The sequence below is a fragment of the Triticum urartu genome, chromosome 3A (genome assembly GCF_056163025.1).
Source record: "Triticum urartu cultivar PI428250 chromosome 3A, HENAU_Tu73, whole genome shotgun sequence".
NCBI classification, from domain to species: Eukaryota; Viridiplantae; Streptophyta; class Magnoliopsida; order Poales; family Poaceae; genus Triticum; species Triticum urartu.
Window position 1 is genome coordinate 26,086,370 of NC_141875.1, and position 19,330 is coordinate 26,105,699.

The 19,330-nt window shown below is 50.4% G+C and overlaps 1 long non-coding RNA gene across 1 annotated transcript; it reads right to left on the reverse strand.

Moving 5' to 3' along the window:
- Positions 1 to 9,093: 9,093 nt before the first annotated feature.
- LOC147978097 (uncharacterized) lies at positions 9,094 to 9,602 on the reverse strand. The gene is made up of 2 exons (XR_015599532.1): positions 9,516 to 9,602; positions 9,094 to 9,416 (listed from the first exon to the last, which is right to left on the reverse strand). It is a non-coding gene; the product is annotated as an uncharacterized LOC147978097 (long non-coding RNA).
- Between the last annotated feature and the right edge of the window lie 9,728 nt (positions 9,603 to 19,330).

Below are 19,330 nucleotides of genomic sequence, written 5' to 3' on the forward strand. Positions count from 1 at the left end.
GGCCGCCGTTGCGGCGGCGATGTACTCTGCTTCGCAGGTGGACAAGGCCACCACTCGCTGCTTGTGCGATTGCCAGCTGATCAGACTCCGCCCGAGGAAGAAGAGGACGCCGGTCGTGCTCTTGCGGGTGTCGATGTCGCCGGCCATGTCGCTGTCGCTGAATCCCACCAGAGTTGCCTCGGCCGCCCCTCTGGCATAGAAGCAGCCATAGTGCTGCGTCCCGGCTACGTACCTGATGATTTGTTTGACGGCGGCGAGGTGCTCCGTCGTCGGGGCCTCCATGAACCGGCTCACATAGCCGACAGAGTACGCTATGTCTGGGCGCGTGTGCACCAGGTAGCGTAGTGCACCAACAACGCTCCGGTACACCGTATCATCCGTGGCTGGTGCAGAGCTCACCCTGGTAAGCTTGAAGCGAGCTTCCATGGGAGTATGAGCAGGATTGCACCCCACCAGGCCGGCCTTCTCGATGATCTTGCAGGCGTATGCGGCCTGGTTGAAGGAGATGCCGTTCGCCGTCTGCTTTACCTCGATGCCAAGGTAGAAGCTCAACAAGCCTAGGTCGCTCATGCGAAATTGCTTCTGCATCTCCTCCTTGAACTTGCTGATCTCGTCGTCGTTGTTCCCCGTGATGATGAGGTCGTCCACGTACACGCCGACGAGCAGGCGTGCTGTTCTGTTCCCACGCCCATAGACCGCATGCTCCGACGGGCTCCTGGTGAACCCGAGTCCGAGGAGGCAGCGGTCCAGCATGGCATTCCACGGCCGCGGAGCTTGTCGCAGCCCGTACAGAGCTTTGTCCAGACAGAGCACCTTGTGTTCTTCCCCGTCGATGGCGTAGCCTGGTGGCTGTGTCACGTACACTTCCTCCTTCAGATCGCCGTTGAGGAAGGCGCTCTTCACGTCCATGTGGTGGACACGCCAGCCCTCGTGCGCGGCGAGCGCAACTAGTAGGCGAACGGATTCGAGGCGTGCCACGGGAGCAAATACCTCTTCAAAGTCGACGCCCAACTTCTGGACGAACCCCTTGGCCACCAAGCGCCTTGTGCTTCTGGACGTTGCCGCTGGCGTCGCGCTTGAGCTTATACACCCACTTGAGCCCAATGGCCTTGTGGCCTGCAGGCAGCTCAGTGAGCCGCCAGGTCTTGTTGGCGATGATCGATGCCATCTCCTCGTCCATGGCGCGGCGCCATGCTCCTTCTTCCTCTGCTTCTGCAAAGGTCTTGGGCTCGTCGATCTCGCCAAGGTAGAGCTCGTCCTCGTGGGCCAGCATGACGTAGTCCTCGTACTGCCGGTTCGGCTGCACGATCCCGTCGCGGGCGCGGGTCGTCATGCGGTGCTGTGGGTGTTGTGGCTCCTCGTTGCGCTCTTCAGTGTCACCAGCGGGCTCGGCCGCGGCGACTGGACTTGAAGGGGTGGCGCACTGCGGGGCGGGAGAGCCCGCGCCGCCTGTTCACCCCTCCTCTGGCACCTCGGAGGCTGCCGCGGCGTTCTCCTGCAGCGGCGCAGCGCCACCATCCGGCTCTGCACTTGCCAGAGGACGCGTCGTCGTGCGAGTCACGGTGTAGGAGAAAGTGTCGACGGTGAACTCCACACCCGCTGGTGCCGCCTCGTTTGCCTCCCAATCCCACCGTGCGCCCTCGTCGAAGACCACGTCGCGAGAGACGTGCACACGGTTGCGGGCTGGGTCGTAGACGCGATACGCCGCTATCCCTGGTTCGTACCCGAGGAAGATCATCGGCGTGCTCCGGTCGTCCAACTTCGCCGCATGGGGTTTCACCACCTTGACATGGGTGACACAGCCGAACACGCGTAAGTGGCTCACATCGGGCTTGTGACCGTGCCATACCTCGTACGGAGTTCTGCCGTCAACGCTCTTCGTCGGCGATCTGTTGAGGAGATAAACGGCGGTGGTGACCGCCTCACCCCAGAAACGAGCCGGAACCCCCTTCGCCTTCATCAGGCTCCTCACGGCGGCGACGATCTTCTGATTGCGCCGCTCCACCACCCCGTTCTGTTGCGGTGAGTAGGGCGCCGTCAGCTGGCGCCCCATGCCCTCCTCGGCGCAGAACATGGTGAACGTGGCGGAGGTGAACTCTCCTCCGCGGTCCGTGCGGAGCAGGCGCAGCTTCCGCCCAGTTTCCACCTCAACTCCGGCCTTGAAGTGCTTGATCGCCGTCGCGGCTTCGCCTTTCGTGGTGAGGAGCGTGAGCCACATATAGCGACTCAGGTCGTCGACGAGGAGAAGGAAGTAGCGTTTCCCCCCGGCCGTGGCCGGCGCTATCGGTCCGCACAAGTCGCCGTGAACGAGGTCGAGTAGGCCCTCTGCTCGCCCCTTCACCGCCTGCGGGAACGGAGCCCTCCTTTGTTTCCCCGCCAAGCAGCTGTCGCAAAGCTGCTGGGCGTGCTCAATCACCGGCAGGCCCCGCACCATGTCATGCCGCGAGAGCCTCCAGAGCGCGTCGAAGTTGAGATGCCCAAAGCGTTCGTGCCACCTCCAGGCTTGATCCCCGGCATGCGCGGCAAGGCAGACCGGCTGGGTGGCGTCGAGCATGACCACGTACAGGCGGTTCCTGGCGCGCTCTACTCGGATAAGGAGCCGCTGCTGCTGGTCGCGCAGGCGGAGGACGCCGTGCTCGATGAGGACTTGGCAGCCGTTCTCGTCGAGCTGGCCAAGACTGATGATGTTGCTGCGGAGGCGGGGTATGTAATACACATCAGCCAGGGCTCGATGCTCAGCATTGCGACACGCGAAGATGATCGTGCCGCGTCCTTGGATCTCCACGACGGATCCGTCCCCGAACTTGACCGTGCCCGCGATGCCGGTGTCGAGCTCGGAGAACGCGCCCTTGACGCCGGTCATGTGATTGCTGGCTCCGGTGTCGAGGAAGCAGACATCGTCAGCGTGGGCCTCCCTGGAGAGGAAGACCTGGTCCTCGACCAGCGTCACACTCGTGGGCGCGCCCGTAGCCCGCCCGCTCGTCGGGGCGTCACTGTGCGCCGCCTGAGCCGCGTCTGGCGGCTGCACCGTGGCCATTAGCAGTGCGGGTCCCCGCTCGTGGAGGGTGCATGCCCTCGCCAGCAGGAGCCCGGCGTCGTCGTCGTCGATCCTGGCAAGGTTCGCCCTTGGTTGGAGCTGTGGTTGGGCCGTCGGTGGGTGCACCGGCACCGGCTGGCCCTGGCCCTTTCGCTCCCGTCGTGGCTCCTTGCAATCCCTGGAGAAATGCCCGTGCTTGTTACAGTTGTAGCATTTCACCTTCATCATGTCGCGCGCCCGGCGCTGTCCGTTGCCGCCTCCCTGCGGCTTGCCTTGACGTTGGCCGCCGCCCGAGGAGCTTTGCCCCTGCTCTAGGTGGCCCTTTCGGGCGTTTCATTCCTGTTCCGTGAGCAGGAGCTGCCCGCCGTGGCCTTTCGCGTCGACGCCGTAGCGTTCTTTGGCGGAGTGGAGGCGGCCGACTAGCTCCTCCACCGTCAGGTTCCTGAGGTCGAGGAGGGTCTCGATAGCGCAGGCGATCTGCGTGTACCGGGCCGGCACAACACGCAGAAACTTCTGCACCACACGCACCTCCTCCACGTTGTCGCCCAGCGACCGAAGATTGTTGACGAGGGTGGTGATGCGCATGGCGAAGCCGTCCAGGGTTTCTCCGTCCCTGAACGTGATCTGCTCGAAGTCAGACCGGAGACGCTGCGCCGTGGCCTCTCGGACGCGGGTGACGCCCATCCGCATCGTGCGCACAGCCTCCCAGGCCTCGTAGGCGGATTTCTTGACGGCAAGAACGCCGTGCATCTCTGGGGGCACAGCCCGGATCAACGCGGCGAGCGCCGCCATGTCCTCGCGGTCGGTGACCATACCTTCGCCAAGCATGGCCTCCCAGAGGCCCACCGCGCGCAGGTTGATCTGCATGACCAACACCCACTCGATGTAGTTCGTGGAGGTCAGGGTGGGGTAGACGATCGTGCCGCCGTGACCGGCGCCCTCCCGGATCACGCGCTCGTGGACGACCACCTCGCCCGCGTTCCTCCTGACGCGACTGCGCCCGCGGCTCCGACCCCGCGTCTCCGTGCACGCCTGTGGCGTTGCCTCTCCGCCGTGAGCCTGGGCAGCCGTGGCTGCTGCCTCGTCGGCGGCGGACTCTCTGCTGCCCGCCATGGTCCCTCGTCGACGGTGGCTCTGATGCCAATTGTCAGGCAGCCGCCGCGCTCGTTCCCTTACTCTCTCTTTCTCTCGCTCTCGATGAACTCACAAGAGATAGTGGTTTTTGCACAGCGCACAACTCGCTGCTTTTCCCGTTTTCTCTTCCTCTTATTCAGTAAGTCATCAACTGTCCCGACCGATTCGCACGCCACTACCCCGATCCTTCGAACGTGCCATCCCACGTTCACGAAGAGGGCGTGCTCACCGCGGTCACCTCCTACTCCTACTCGCGCACGGCACGCACAATCCACGGCCATGCACCTTATTACATGCAAAGCAAAGCTAATGAACCGGGGAAACCGGCTCAACTACGATCGGTTCAGGGTTTAACTAACATGGTTCAGTTATTTGGCTTGTAATTTTATACTCGCACTTCTTGTGAAAATATGCAAATTGGACACTTTTAGTGCTTCGCTATTCCTATTCGTATCACTGGATCGCTGAAAACTGCATAGTCTGGCTGTCTTTTAAATTTTTTGCTGCAAATGAGTTACGACCATTGGATCTGTAATGCAGAACAGATGAGAAGGGGCAAGTGACAGAATGACTTGGCAGAGGCAAGTCACCGATCTCAGTCTGTCGACGGGAGGAGAACTAAACCGGCCACTGGGATATTCTAAGAAACGCGCATCTTTCTTTGTACGATCAAGGGAAACTATGAGAAACACGATTTCATTATTCTTACCAGGACTTGGGCCTAACACCAGAATATTTTTTTATCAGGATGGCAACTCTCTTTTTTGAGCATATTAGGACGATAACTCTGAAAGGATGAATTTCCTCTGTTTTCTTTCTACTCACTGCCCTGACGGTCGGCTGGAAATAAGTATGGGAAGAGATGGAAATACGGAGCTACCTTTCTTTTGCGGGAATATACGGGGCTACGTTGAGTTCATCTGATGGGAAAAGGCCGTCGAGAGGTGGGAAGAATGTACGCGTTGGACTGCTGGGGACCATCAAAATTGCAATATGGCTGAAGATACATGTCCAAGCTTTTGATTTAAAAAAACATATGTTGAAGCTTTTGCTCACAGAAAAAGAAGATCTGCTTGAATCGAGGTACAACTTCCGATGGAGTTTGCAAAGAACGGTGAGCATTTTTAATACAACACGAAAAAATACAAACACGTGATAAACTTTTCTCAAGTACATGTTGAACAAATTTTAAATACACAAGCAACATTTCTTCCGACCATGATCACCCTTTGTCAGTGCACGGTAAACTTTTCATAACATATGATGAACATTTATTAAATACATGATGAACTTTCCTTTTTTATAAAATGTTTACTCACTTGAATCATCATATAACTATTTTTTGTTCAAAATTTTAGAAAAACATATATATGTTTTTGGGGAAAACTAGGAAAACTGAAGATGAAGTACAACGCTCTGACTTAGAAGGTCGCTTGCTTGAGATTTTGGTTTTGAGAAAAAGCTCGCTCGGGATAAACGCGAGCTTGGGAGACAGCGTGAGTAAAATGGGTCGTTCCGCCCATAACTCCCTCTGCGGGTAGCCTCTACTATACGACGCTAAAGGTGACATATAGGAGGACTCATCAAAACCCATGCCAATGAAGGACGAGATGACTAGTTCAGGGCTTATCCGGCAATGCTTCATCTCCCCTCTCCCGGCTAGGTCAAACTCTTCGGGCAGAGTTAGACCGGATGACCTAACTCCGTATAGTTAAAAATCTAGAAGCTTGAAGCACTTCTAGTGCAAAAATAGAGGCGATGAGTAAGCTATTGTTTTCTGGACAAATGTGTGTCCGGACACGACGACATCTGCTCCTTCTCATCGGCGATGGCCAACACAACATGATTCAAATCACAAGTTAGTATATATCCCAGTCCGAATCATGTGACCGACCATATATAGAGTTATTCGCAATATGCTCGTGGGATGGGACCGTAAGGTGCTGACCACGCGTATTTGACAAATGCAATCATGGACCGTTGGGCACTGCATAAGGTAGTTTTTATTTTACCAACTCTATTTAAAACCACCCAGTTTGTCCACTTAGGGAACTCCTCTTGCTCCAAAACACAGTAACATTTTGAACTTGTGTGCGGCTCCTCACTTTGAACAAAAAAAACTACTGCTCGCAAAACAAATAAAAAGTTGTATATTCAAAAATGTGTGTGTATCATGTCTATGAAAATGTTCACGCAGTCAAAAAAGTTGGTGTGTTTTGAAAAAATAGTGACCACTTGGACAAATTCTGTGATTTTTGAAAAAATATTCACAAAGTTTAAGAATGTTCAACGATTTGAAAGATATTTGTAAATTAAAAGATATGTTCATGAACGGAATAAGTGCTCATGTGTTGAAAATTCTAAGACTTTTGAGAGAATGTTCTCGAATTTTAAAATGTTAAAGGATTTAATAATATTCATAGATTTAAAAAGGTAGGTTTAATTGTTTTGAACGTTAATTAATGTTCAAATGGAAAAAAATGATATTTTTTCTTTTGCAATTGTACGGCTGAACCAGCAAAGTGTTGGACAGAGATATCACACCAGGGTGTGCATTCTATTTTCCGTTTTGATTCAGTTCGTTTTATACAGTTTTTATAATTCAGTTTATAAGGTTTACATAGATACAGTTTGGTTTTGGTAATAACCATTTAATTTCAGTTCGGTTTCGATAATAACCAAAGTTGACGCTAACATTTCAACAACACATAAGTTTTTTATCGCATAGTTCAGTCTGTGTTTGTAGGTTCGTTTATTCTTATGAGAAATATGTACATAGATTAGATCATTAGATGACACACAAGGTTTGGTCCTAGGCATAGGCATATATAGGTACAGCTTAAGGACCCGTTCGGATCCTCTCCATACCCACTCTCCTCCGGCTCCGCGCGAGGAGCCAGCCCGAATGTTGCAGCTCCACGAAGCCAGCTACGTGGAGACGAGCGCTCTCCTAGTGTAAAACCATGAAGCAGCAGAAGTGGAGCTCCCCGAAACGGTGAAGAAGCAGTTCAACAAAATTTCATCTTAATTGCCACCGCCAAGTAAATAACGATTTGTTCAATCAGATCGATGCCTCAGCCCTGCGTTTGCTCAGCCAACCACGCCGTAAGATGATGTCATTTTTGGGGAAATGGGCCTTAAGCCCACCACATGCAACCCATATTCGCTTCCATGGATCAGAGAAGCATTTTTGGCAGCCGAACACTCCTAGCTCCGCGAGAGAAGCTGGCAGCGACGACGAGAAGCTGGAATCAAGGATTTCGAGAAGCTAGAGGAGTTCCAAGCAGGGCCTAAGTACCGTATGAAGTATTGGAGATATCAGTACGTGTGTGTAGACTATTGATGTAATGACCCAGAGAAACAAATAACGACTTGTAGTTGTGGAATGGGTACCTATTGACGGAGTTATTTTTAAGACAAACCTACCAATGGTGTATTAACAAAGTTCGAATTCCACTTAGCAAACATCAATATGAGAAAAGCAGTAATAGGCACGGCTTTGTAGTGACTGTAGTAGCATCAGAACAGTAGTAACTTAGCAAAGATCAATATGAGAAAAGCGTCTGCATTTGATCAGCGATGAATATTTGTGTTGGATGACATTCATCACATAACAGTCACAACCTAGAGCGATACACAATAGCTCAAACTCATCAATTCATTGTAGGAATGTATTCCGTATGTAGTCTTACGTGCTTATAATAACAACTTGCGTAACTTGTTTTGTCCTCGCCTCTCACGGCAGGGGGATCCCATAAGGAAATCAGAGGAATACTAAGGCCTCCTTTTAGTAGAGAACCGGAACAAGGCATTAACACTCAATGAATACATGAACTCCTCATACTACGGTCATCACCGGAGCGAATCCTAATTGCTGTCACTTTAGGGTCTACGGATCATAACACATAATAGGTGCATACAACTTGCAAGATACATGCAAATACCTAGTAACGTAAGTGCGGAATGCCCCGGAATTCCAGAATCACAAATACAAACTTGGGGGAGCTTTGCCGGAGTCGGGACATCCATTTGATCAACACAAAGACTTGGGTGGTCCTCCTCTCTTCACATGCATGCTCCCCCTCTACTCTCTCTTCGTCCAACCGGATGAATTTGTGAATAGTGTTGGATGATTTTCTCTGGCATCATGTTCACAGATCACCTCTGGACATAAAAATGGGCATTCGTGGTTTAGTGTTGGAGATGCCCTTACTTGTCATATGGTGAATGAATATATATACTAAAGGACTCTGCCACTATTAAGTCATGAGGTGTGTTTTGAGCTATATGTCGATGAGTTCCACCATGTAGAATCGTTAGAATGAAAGAGTTGCCAGAGTCGGAGGCAAGGTTGGAAGCAACATCCATCTCGGAGCTAGGCTCCATAAATGGATCTCCACATTGATGGATGCTGGCGAATGCAGAGGGGTATCCTAACATGCAATTCAAGCTGATCTCATCCTAGTATTAGCCTCCGAATGATGGGACCTTATTGTATTATTGGAGATCCAAACCTAAGTTAGGATAATATTTGATATAGATTACAAATCAAAAGTATTGTGTGAGACTAATTTGTTCGAGACAAACCAATACTCACCAAATTTCTATCTTGAAAAATCAGTTTTTTTTTCATCCAACATCAACCGTGCTTGATGATCTTACAAAAGTTCTATAAGGTTGTACCCTGAGTTATTTATTTGTGATGTGGAGAGAAGACGAGATGAGAGAAGAAAACCGAGTCAAAGATCAAGTCTAGGTCTAGTTGTTAAAAAAGGCAAGCCCACTAGTAGCACTTCTACAGCTTTTATCTCCAACTTATATATATTGGTAATACCTTGCCAGATATAGTCGAAAAGGAAGGTGGTATTTTTAATGCCTCATATATAGATCACTTAATAACACCATGTAGAAAACTCAAGGCGTAGCATTGAATTATGTTCTATAAAGATTTATTGCGAATAGTCATGCTAATACACCCCATGATATGGCATTGTTATTATTTTTAGCAAACCTGCACTGACATTTTCTTAGCTAGTTAACATTACAGTTTCCTTTATTGGAGCCTTGGAGTAGTGTATGCACATTAGACACCTGCACAATTTGCCAACAATAGCAGCCTCCAAATTGCATTCCTTGTCCTCAGGGCACATAAGGACTCGGGGGCAATCTTCCTGACAACTACCAATCGAATACCCACCAATCTTCTTGAGGTATTTGAATGTACACCTTTGTTTTGTATCTGCATCTGCAAAATATTACCAACAAGAAGAAATTGAAATCATGGAAAGAACAATTTTGTTGATTTGGTTCATGCAACACTCTTGGAGGAACTGATTAAACGTACTTGATGCTAACACAAGAAAGGCAAGTGTTAGGAGTAGCGTCAAAGCTGCAATCTTCATCCTAACTTGTATGTGGCGTTGGTGGGAAAGTGACTGCTGGTGAGCCTTGAGGAAGAGAAAATGAGATGGCAACCCTTTTTATAGCAGGTTTGATATTAACGCTAATTATTGTAATACAAAAATAGCATGAAAATAAAGATTGGAAATGTTCTGTCGTACTAAAAGCAATTAAGGGGACTTCAGGATAAGATATGTACAGACGCTTTCTAGCAGAGCAAGGAGACGAAATTAAGAGATTGCACCGTTGAGCCGACGATTTCACATGAAAAAGATAGATAAAAGAAGAGCATCTATTGTTGGGGATCGTTGCAGAAATTAAAAAATTTCTACGCATCACCAAGATCAATCTATGGAGTAACTAGCAACGAGAGGGGAGTGCATCTTCATACCCTTGAAGATCGCGAGTCGGAAGCGTTGCAAGAACGCGGTTGGAGGAGTCGTACACGTACCGATTCAGATCGCGGCCGAATCCGATCTAAGCATAGAACAACGGCTCCTCCGCGTTCAACACACGTGCAGCCCGGTGACGTCTCCCGCGCCTTGATCCAGCAAGGAGGAGGGAGAGGTTGCGGAAGAAGGCTCCAACAACAGCACGACGGCATGGTGGTGATGGAGTGGCAGTTCTCCGGCAGGGCTTCGCCAAGCTCACGCGGAGGAGGAGAGGTGTTGGGCAGGGGAGGGGCTGCGCCTTGGATGTGGTGCTGCAGCCCTCCCCTCGCCCCTCTATTTATAGGGAGAAGGGGGAAGGGGGCCGGCCCCTCTAGATGAGATCTAGAGGGGGGGGCGGCGGCCAAGGGGGAGGGGGCTTGCCCCCCAAGCAAGGGGGGTGCCCCCCTTTAGGGTTCCCCCCAAACCCTAGGCGCATGGGCCCTAGAGGGGAATGGCGCCCAGCCCACTGGGGGCTGGTTCCCTTCCACCTAGAGCCCATAAAGCCCTTCGGGGCAGGTGGACCCTCCTGGTGGACCCCCGGAACCCCTCCGGTGGTCCCGGTACAATACCGGTATACCCCCGAATATTTCCGGTGACCGTATGATGACTTCCCATATATAAATCTTCACCTCCGGACTATTCCGGAACTCCTCGTGACGTCCGGGATCTCATCCGGGACTCCGAACAACATTCGGTAATCACATACAAATCTTCCTAATAACGCTAGCATCATCGAACCTTAAGTGTGTAGACCCTACAGGTTCGGGAACCATGCAGACATGCCCGAGACAACTCTCCGGCCAATAACCAACAACGGGATCTGGATACCCATGTTGGCTCCCACATGTTCCACGATGATCTCATCGGATGAACCACGATGTCGAGGATTCAAGCAATCCCGTATACAATTCCCTTTGTCAATCGATACGTTACTTGCCCGAGATTCGATCGTCGGTATCCCAATACCTCGTTCAATCTCGTTACTGGCAAGTCACTTTACTCGTTGCGTAACACAGCATCCCGTGATCAACCCTTAGTCCCATTGAGCTCATTACGATGATGTCTTACCGAGTGGGCCCAGAGATACCTCTCCGTCATACGGAGTGACAAATCCCAGTCTCGATTCGTGCCAACCCAACAGACAATTTCAGAGATACCCGTAGTGCACATTTATAGTCACCCAGTTACGTTGTGACGTTTGGCACACCCAAAGTATTCCTACACTATCTGGGAGTTGCACAATCTCATGGTGTAAGGAAAAGATACTTGACATTAGAAAAGCTTTAGCAGACGAACTACACGATCTTGCGCTATGCTTAGGATTGGGTCTTGTCCATCACATCATTCTCCTAATGATGTGATCCCGCTATCAATGACATCCAATGTCCATGGTCAGGAAACCGTAACCATCTATTGATCAACGAGCTAGTCTACTAGAGGCTCACTAGGGACATGTTGTGGTCTATGTATTCACACATGTATTACGATTTCCGGATAACACAATTATAGCATGAACAATAGACAATTATCATGAACAAGGAAATATAATAATAACCATTTTATTATTGCCTCTAGGGCATATTTCCAACAGTCTCCCACTTGCACTAGAGTCAATAATCTAGTTACATTGTGATGAATCGAACACCCATAGAGTTCTGGTATTGATCATGTTTTGCTCGAGGAAGAGGTTTAGTCAACGGATCTACGATATTCAGGTCCGTATGCGCTTTACAAATATCTATGTCTCCATTTTGAACATTTTCACAAATGGAGTTGAAGCGACGCTTGATATGCCTGGTCTTCCTGTGAAACCTGGGCTCCTTGGCAAGGGCAATAGCTCTAGTGTTGTAATAGAAGAGATTCATCGGGCCCGACGCTGTGGGAATAACTCCTAGGTCGGAAATGAACTCCTTCATCCAGATTGCTTATTGTGCTGCCTCCAGGGCTGCCATGTACTCCGCTTCACATGTAGATCCCGCCACGACGCTTTGCTTGCAACTACCAGCTGACTGCCCCATCATTCAAAATAAACACGTGTCCGGTTTGTGACTTAGAGTCATCCAGATCTGTGTCGAAGCTAGCATCGACGTAACCCTTTACGACGAGCTCTTCATCACCTCCATAGACGAGAAACATATCCTTAGTCCTTTTCAGGTACTTCAGGATATTCTTGACCGCTATCCAGTGTTCCATGCCGGGATTACTTTGGTACCTTCCTACCAAACTCACGGCAAGGTTTACATCAGGTCTGGTACACAGCATGGCATACATAATAGACCCTATGGCCGAGGCATAGGGGACGACACTCATCTTTTATCTATCTTCTGCCGTGGTCGGGCATTGAGCCGTGCTCAATCTCATACCTTGCAATACAGGTAATAACCCCTTCTTGGACTGATCCATATTGAACTTTTTCAATATCTTGTCAAGGTACGTACTTTGTGAAAGACCAATGAGGCGTCTCGATCTATCTCTATAGATCTTGATGCCTAATATATAAGCAGCTTCTCCAAGGTCCTTCATTGAAAAACACTTGTTCAAGTAGGCCTTTATGCTTTCCAAGAATTCTATATCATTTCCCATCAATAATATGTCATCCACATATAATATGAGAAATGCTACAGAGCTCCCACTCACTTTCTTGTAAACACAGGCTTCTCCATAAGTCTGCGTAAACCCAAACGCTTTGATCATCTCATCAAATCGAATGTTCCAACTCCGAGAGGCTTGCACCAGCCCATAGATTGAGCATTGGAGCTTGCACACCTTGTCAGCATTCTTAGGATCGACAAAACCTTCTGGCTGCATCATATACAATTCTTCCTTAAGGAAACCATTAAGGAATGCTGTTTTGACGTCCATTTGCCATATCTCATAATCATAGAATGCGGCAATTGCTAACATGATTCAGACGGACTTTAGCTTCGCTACGGGTGAGAAAGTCTCATCGTAGTCAACCCCTTGAACTTGTCGATAACCCTTAGCGATAAGATGAGCCTTATAGATGGTCACATTACCATCCGCGTCTTTCTTCTTTTTAAAGATCCATTTATTTTCTATGGCTCGTCGATCATCAGGCAAGTCAGTCAAAGTCCATACTTCATTTTCATACATGGATCTTATCTCGGATTTCATGGCTTCCAGCCATTTGTCGGAATCTGGGCCCGCCATCACTTCTTCATAGTTTGAAGGTTCACCATTGTCTAACAACATGATTTCCAGGACAGGGTTGTTGTACCACTCTGGTGCGGAATGTGTCCTTGTGGACCTACGAAGTTCAGTAGCAACTTGATCTGAAGTTTCATGATCATCATCATTAACTTCCTCTCTAGTCGGTGCAGGCCCCTCAGGAACATTTTCTTGAGCTGCGCCACTCTCCGGTTCAAGAGGCAATACTTCATCAAGTTCTACTTTCCTCCCACTTACTTCTTTCGAGAGAAACTCTTTCTCTAGAAAGGATCCATTCTTGGCAACAAAGATCTTGCCTTCGGATCTGAGGTAGAAGGTATACCAGATGAAGCTATGTACCTAGGGTAGGGTCATGGACCTGTCCTAACTGCCCTACCCAAGGACATCTCTAGAAGAAATCACCTTTCAATCGACTTGGAGGTGTTCCACTCAACAGACTCGAAGACACTCGACCAAGAAGCAATCACTCGACCAAGATCCAACCACTCGACGGCCAGGAGACCTAAAGTCACTCCGCACGCTAACGGTCGGTCATTAAGTAGCTTTTATGGTCATCATAGCACTTTATTAGGGGCGTTACTATTAACGTCCGACCTTAATGTATTTGAAACCCTGCATAACTGAGGACCGGAGGGGTCTGGCGAACTCTATATAAGCCACCCCCTCCTCACTGTAAAGGGTTCGCACCCCTGTAATTCATACACACATAATCCAGTCGACCGCCTCCGGGCTCCGAGACGTAGGGCTATTACTTCCTCCGAGAAGGGCTTGAACTCGTAAACCTCGTGTGCTTACAACTACTCCATAGCTAAGATCTTGCCTCTCCATACCTACCCCCCTACATTACTGTTAGACTTAGAACCACAACAGTTGGCGCCCACCTTGGGGCCGGTGTCTTAGCGATTTGTTGGAGGAGTTGCGATCTTTTCCGATCCAAATCATCATGGTTTCTGGCGGAGTTTTGGTGGAGGGCCGCGAGATCCGTCTCGGTGCTCTCACGTTCATCGCCGACGACTCCGCTTGGCTTCAGGAGGCTCCGCTCGACGTCGACGCACTCCCTGTCCGCGGGGCAACACACTTTCGCGCGTGCGTTCACGGCGTCCTCTTGCGGCAACTGTCGACCCATTATCGGTCGGCCCATGTGTTGTCCTCCCTCCCTGTTTCCCGCCGGCGCAAGCGCTCCGGTCGGTCGAGACTTCAGCGGTGGGTGAGACACGCGGTGGCATGCCAGTCGGCCACCCCTCAAGTCGCGGCGATCGAGCCCGACGAATCCCTCTATGGCCTGTTCGACCTGTCGACTGGCTCCGCAGAGACCGCATTCGAGTGCGACAGCAGTGATCCGGCAGCGGAGGTTCTGATGGTCGATGGACCGCGCAGTCCTCCCGGTTTTCCCTGCACCGACGGAGGCGCAGGTGGAGGCGATCCGTCGCATCCCCATGAGGAATATCTCCCCGAGCCTCTCACGTCGCTGCAGAGAGAAGAACTTCGTCGCCGGAACATGGATGCACTGCACACTCCTATCGTTGGAGAAACCCCCGAGGCTCGTGCCTTGGAGGACGCGCGCCTGTCAAACTTGGCTGAGCGCACTCGACTGGAGAACCTCCAGTGAGCAGTCGACGAGCGTGCGCGACAATGGGTTCCAGAATCCAGTCGACGTCAGCTCTTTCTGCCCCCGCAGGTATATCGAACTTCGATTCAGAATTTAGCAGCTGCAGCCCGTATAGCAGAGTCAATCCAGCCTTTCCAATCAGAGGCTGGCAGAGGCTTGCTGCAGATCAGAGCGTTACTCCGGGCAGCAGGAGACTAGAATCCCGTTGTTTCTCAGTCGCGGAACAGGATTCATAGCAGATCCATTGCTGCAGACACAGTCCAGTCGGCTCATAGTGCAAGATCGCCCCCGAGGCATGAGGGACATGGGGACCGGCGTGATCAGTACGGAAACCGTGAGCAGTATGATCACCGATTCGATCGTGACGATCGATGTCGAGTGCCCACACCTCCCCTGAGGAGTGGATCGTATGTGCCTCGACAGCAGGATGACAGGCGCCCTCATAGTGTTGGGCGAAGGATTCCAGTCGACCCCAGGGAACCAGGCTTTGATGCGAGATCCATTCTCGTTCAAGGTTTGGTCGACAGGAACAGAGCTCACCGAGAAGGTCACGACAGAGATGCACCTACCAGAAGCAGAGTACATGTTCCAGGGCCAGAGTGCTTTAGTAGAGACATCAGGGCCGCTGTGATTCCTCCCAACTTTAGGTTGGCGACTGGAGTCAGTAAGTTCACTGGTGAGTCCAAGCCCGATACTTGGCTTGAAGACTACCGAGTGGCTGTCCAGATTGGCGGTGGCAATGATGAAGTGGCCATGAAGCACCTGCCTCTCATGTTGGAGGGCTCGGCCAGAGCGTGGCTGAATCAGTTAGCACCCAGCAGCATTTACACTTGGGAAGATCTCGCCCGTGTGTTTGTCACTACATTTGAAGGAACATGCAAGCGACCGGCAGGACTGACGGAACTGCGGTCTTGCGTGCAGAAGCCGAATGAAACCTTGAGGGATTACCTCCAGAGATGGATCACGTTACATCACACGGTAGAGAATGTGCCTGATCACCAAGCAGTCTATGCCTTCAAAGAAGGTGTCAAGTACAGAGAACTGAATCTGAAATTTGGTCGAACCGGAGACATGTCTCTGAATCGGATGATGGAGATTGCCACCAAGTATGCTAATGGTGAAGATGAGGATCGACTCCGGAGTGGCAAGCACAAGTCAGTCGCCCAAGAAACCGAAGGAGGAAATTCCAATCGGAAACAGAAGCGGAAAGCCGAGCCAGCTGCTCCTAGGGAAGCCTTGGCTGTAACTCAAGGAAAGTTTAAGGGGAAACCCAAAGGACCTTGGAACCCCAAGAAAGTTAAAGATCAAGGCGGAAATGATGTGTTGGATTTGCCATGTCACATCCACACCAAGAAAGATGAAGAGGGTAAGCTCATTTACCCGAAACATACCACTCGAAAGTGTCGGCTCTTGATCCAACAGTTCCACGGCAAACAACCCAAAGATAAGTAAAAGGAGTCGAACAAAGTTGAGGACAAGGAAGACAGTGATGATGGATACCCCCAGGTCAATTCCACCTTGATGATTTTTGCTGATGTTGAAAGCAAAAGTCGACTGAAAGTTATCAACCGTGAGGTGAATATGGTTGCTCCGGCGACACCCAGTTATCTGAAGTGGTCTCAGAATGCCATCACATTTGACCAATCCGATCACCCAACGCACATTGCCACCCCTGGGAGGCAAGCTTTGGTGGTCGACGCAGTTGTTGAAGGCACTCGACTGACCAAAGTCTTGATGGATGGTGGCAGTGGTTTGAACATACTGTTGCTGAGACATTGAAAGGGATGGGCATTCCGATGTCCAGACTCAGTACCGGCAACATGAGTTTCCATGGAGCCATTCCTGGGAAGAAGGCTGAGTCACCCGACCAAATTGCTCTTGGTGTGGTTTTCGGTGATTCCAAGAATTACCGCAAAGAAAAGTTGACATTCGAAGTTGTGGATTTCCAGAGTGCTTATCATGCTATTTTGGGCAGGCCAGCTTACGCACGCTTCATGGCTCGACCATGCTATGTGTATCTCAAATTGAAGATGCCTGGTCCCAAAGGTGTGATCACTGTTACGGGCAATCGGAAGAAAGTAGAAGAGTGTTTTCAGAAAGGCTCAAAGATCGCTGATGCTCAGATGGCAGTGGTGGAGCTGCAGGAGTACGAGAAGACTGCAGACCCGAGTGATTTGCTGTGAGCCAAGAAGCCCGCTACAGAATCAGCTTTTCAGTCGTCTGGTGAAACGAAGCCAGTTCACATTCACCCGACCGATCCCAGTGCTGCTCCAACTCATATCTCAACAACACTCGACTCCAAATAGGAAGAAGCACTCATCCAGTTCCTCCGTGAGAACTGGGACATCTTCGCATGGAAGCCTTCTGACATGCCGGGTGTTCCCAGGGGGCTGGCTGAGCACCGCCTATGAGTCGACTCGAAAGTGAAACCCGGCAAAGAACATCTCCGACGGTCCGTCGTCCAGAAGAGAAAGGCTATTGGTGAGGAGGTGGCTCGGCTCTTAGCAGCGGAGTTCATCCGAGAGATTTACCACTCCGAGTGGCTCGCCAACGTTGTCATGGTCCCCAAGAAGGACATGTCACTTCGCATGTGCATTGACTTTAAACATATCAATCGGGCCTGCCCGAAAGATCATTTTCCTCTCCCCCCGCATCGACCAGATAGTCGACTCGACTGCGGGATGTGAGTGACTGTCTTTTTTAGACGCCTATTCCGGGTACCATCAGATCCATCTGTATGGACCTGACGAGATCAAAACAGCTTTCATCACTCCATTCGGGTGCTTCTGTTACGTTACCATGCCATTCGGCCTCAAGAATGCCGGAGCCACATTCATGAGGATGATTCAGAAGTGTTTGCTCACTCAAATCAGTCGGAATGTCGAAGCATACATGGATGATATTGTGGTCAAGTCACGGAAGGGTTCCGACCTGCTGACTGACCTTGCTGAAACCTTTGCCAACCTCAGGAGGTATGATATCAAGCTTAATCCATCAAAGTGCACATTCGGAGTTCCTGGCGGAAAGTTACTCGGTTTTCTCGTTTCCGAACGGGGAATCGACGCCAATCCAAAAAAAGTCCGTACTATACTCCGGATGAAACGTCCTGTGCGAGTGCACGACGTCCAGAAGCTTACTGGTTGCTTGGCCGCTTTAAGTCGATTCATCTCTCGTCTCGGTGAAAAGGCATTGCCTCTTTACCGATTGATGAAGAAGTCAGACAAGTTCGAGTGGACTCCTGAAGCTAATGCAGCGTTTGCAGAGCTCAAAGCTCTGCTCTCCACCCAGCCGGTGCTTGCTGCTCCAATCAGCAAAGAACCTTTGCTGCTTTACATCACAGCCACGGGACAAGTCGTCAGTACGGTACTTACGGTCGAGCGGGAAGAAGAAGGAAAAGCTTTCAAAGTTCAGCGCCCAGTATATTATGTTTCTGAAGTTTTGACCCCGTCGAAGCAAAGATATCCTCATTATCAGAAGCTTGTATATGGGATTTATATGACCACAAAGAAGGTTGCTCACTACTTCTCTGATCATTCCATTATGGTCGTCAGTGACGCTCCATTGTTAGAGATCCTGCACAACAGAGATGCAACTGGTCGAGTGGCAAAATGGGCGATTGAACTCCTTCCTCTAGATATCAAGTTTGAGGCAAAGAAAGCTATCAAGTTCCAAGCAATAGCAGATTTCGTCGCCGAGTGGATTGAACAACAACTGCCGACTCAGGTTCACTCGGAGCATTGGACCATGTTCTTCGACGGTTCCAAAATGCTGAATGGTTCCGGTGCCGGCGTAGTATTGGTCTCCCCCCGAGGAGATAAGCTCAGATATGTTCTTCAAATCCACTTTGATTCCTCTAATAACGAAGCAGAATACGAAGCACTTTTATATGGGTTGCACATGGCCATTTCACTCGGCGTCCGTCGCCTCATGGTCTATGGCGACTCAGATTTGGTGGTTAATCAAGTGATGAAAGAGTGGGACGTCAGAAGTCCGGCCATGACTGGTTATTGCAATGCAGTGAGAAAGCTGGAGAAGAAATTCGAGGGGTTAGGACTTCATCACATACCCCGACTAAAAAATCAAGCAGCTGATGATTTGGCGAAAATAGGTTCCAAAAGAGAAGCCATTCCCAGCAATGTGTTTTTCGAACACATCCACACACCATCAGTTCAGGAGGATCCTTTCACTGAAGAAGCCCCGCAGCCAAAAAGTGCCACGGATCCGATTGAAGTTGAAGTTCCAGCTGTGGTCGACCTGATCATGGAAGTTTTGGTCATCACTCCCGACTGGACGGTACCGTACATCGCGTACATCCTAAGGAAAGAACTCCCAGAGGATGAAGAAGAGGCTCGACAGATCGTCCATCGATCCAAGGCCTTTACAGTCATAAAGGGACAGTTGTATAGAGAAAGCGCGACTGGAGTCAGTCAGAAGTGTATAACACCAGAAGAAGGTCAGATAATCCTTGATGATATCCACTCGGGGACCTGTGGTCATCATGCGTCCTCTCGGACCATTGTGGCTAAAGCA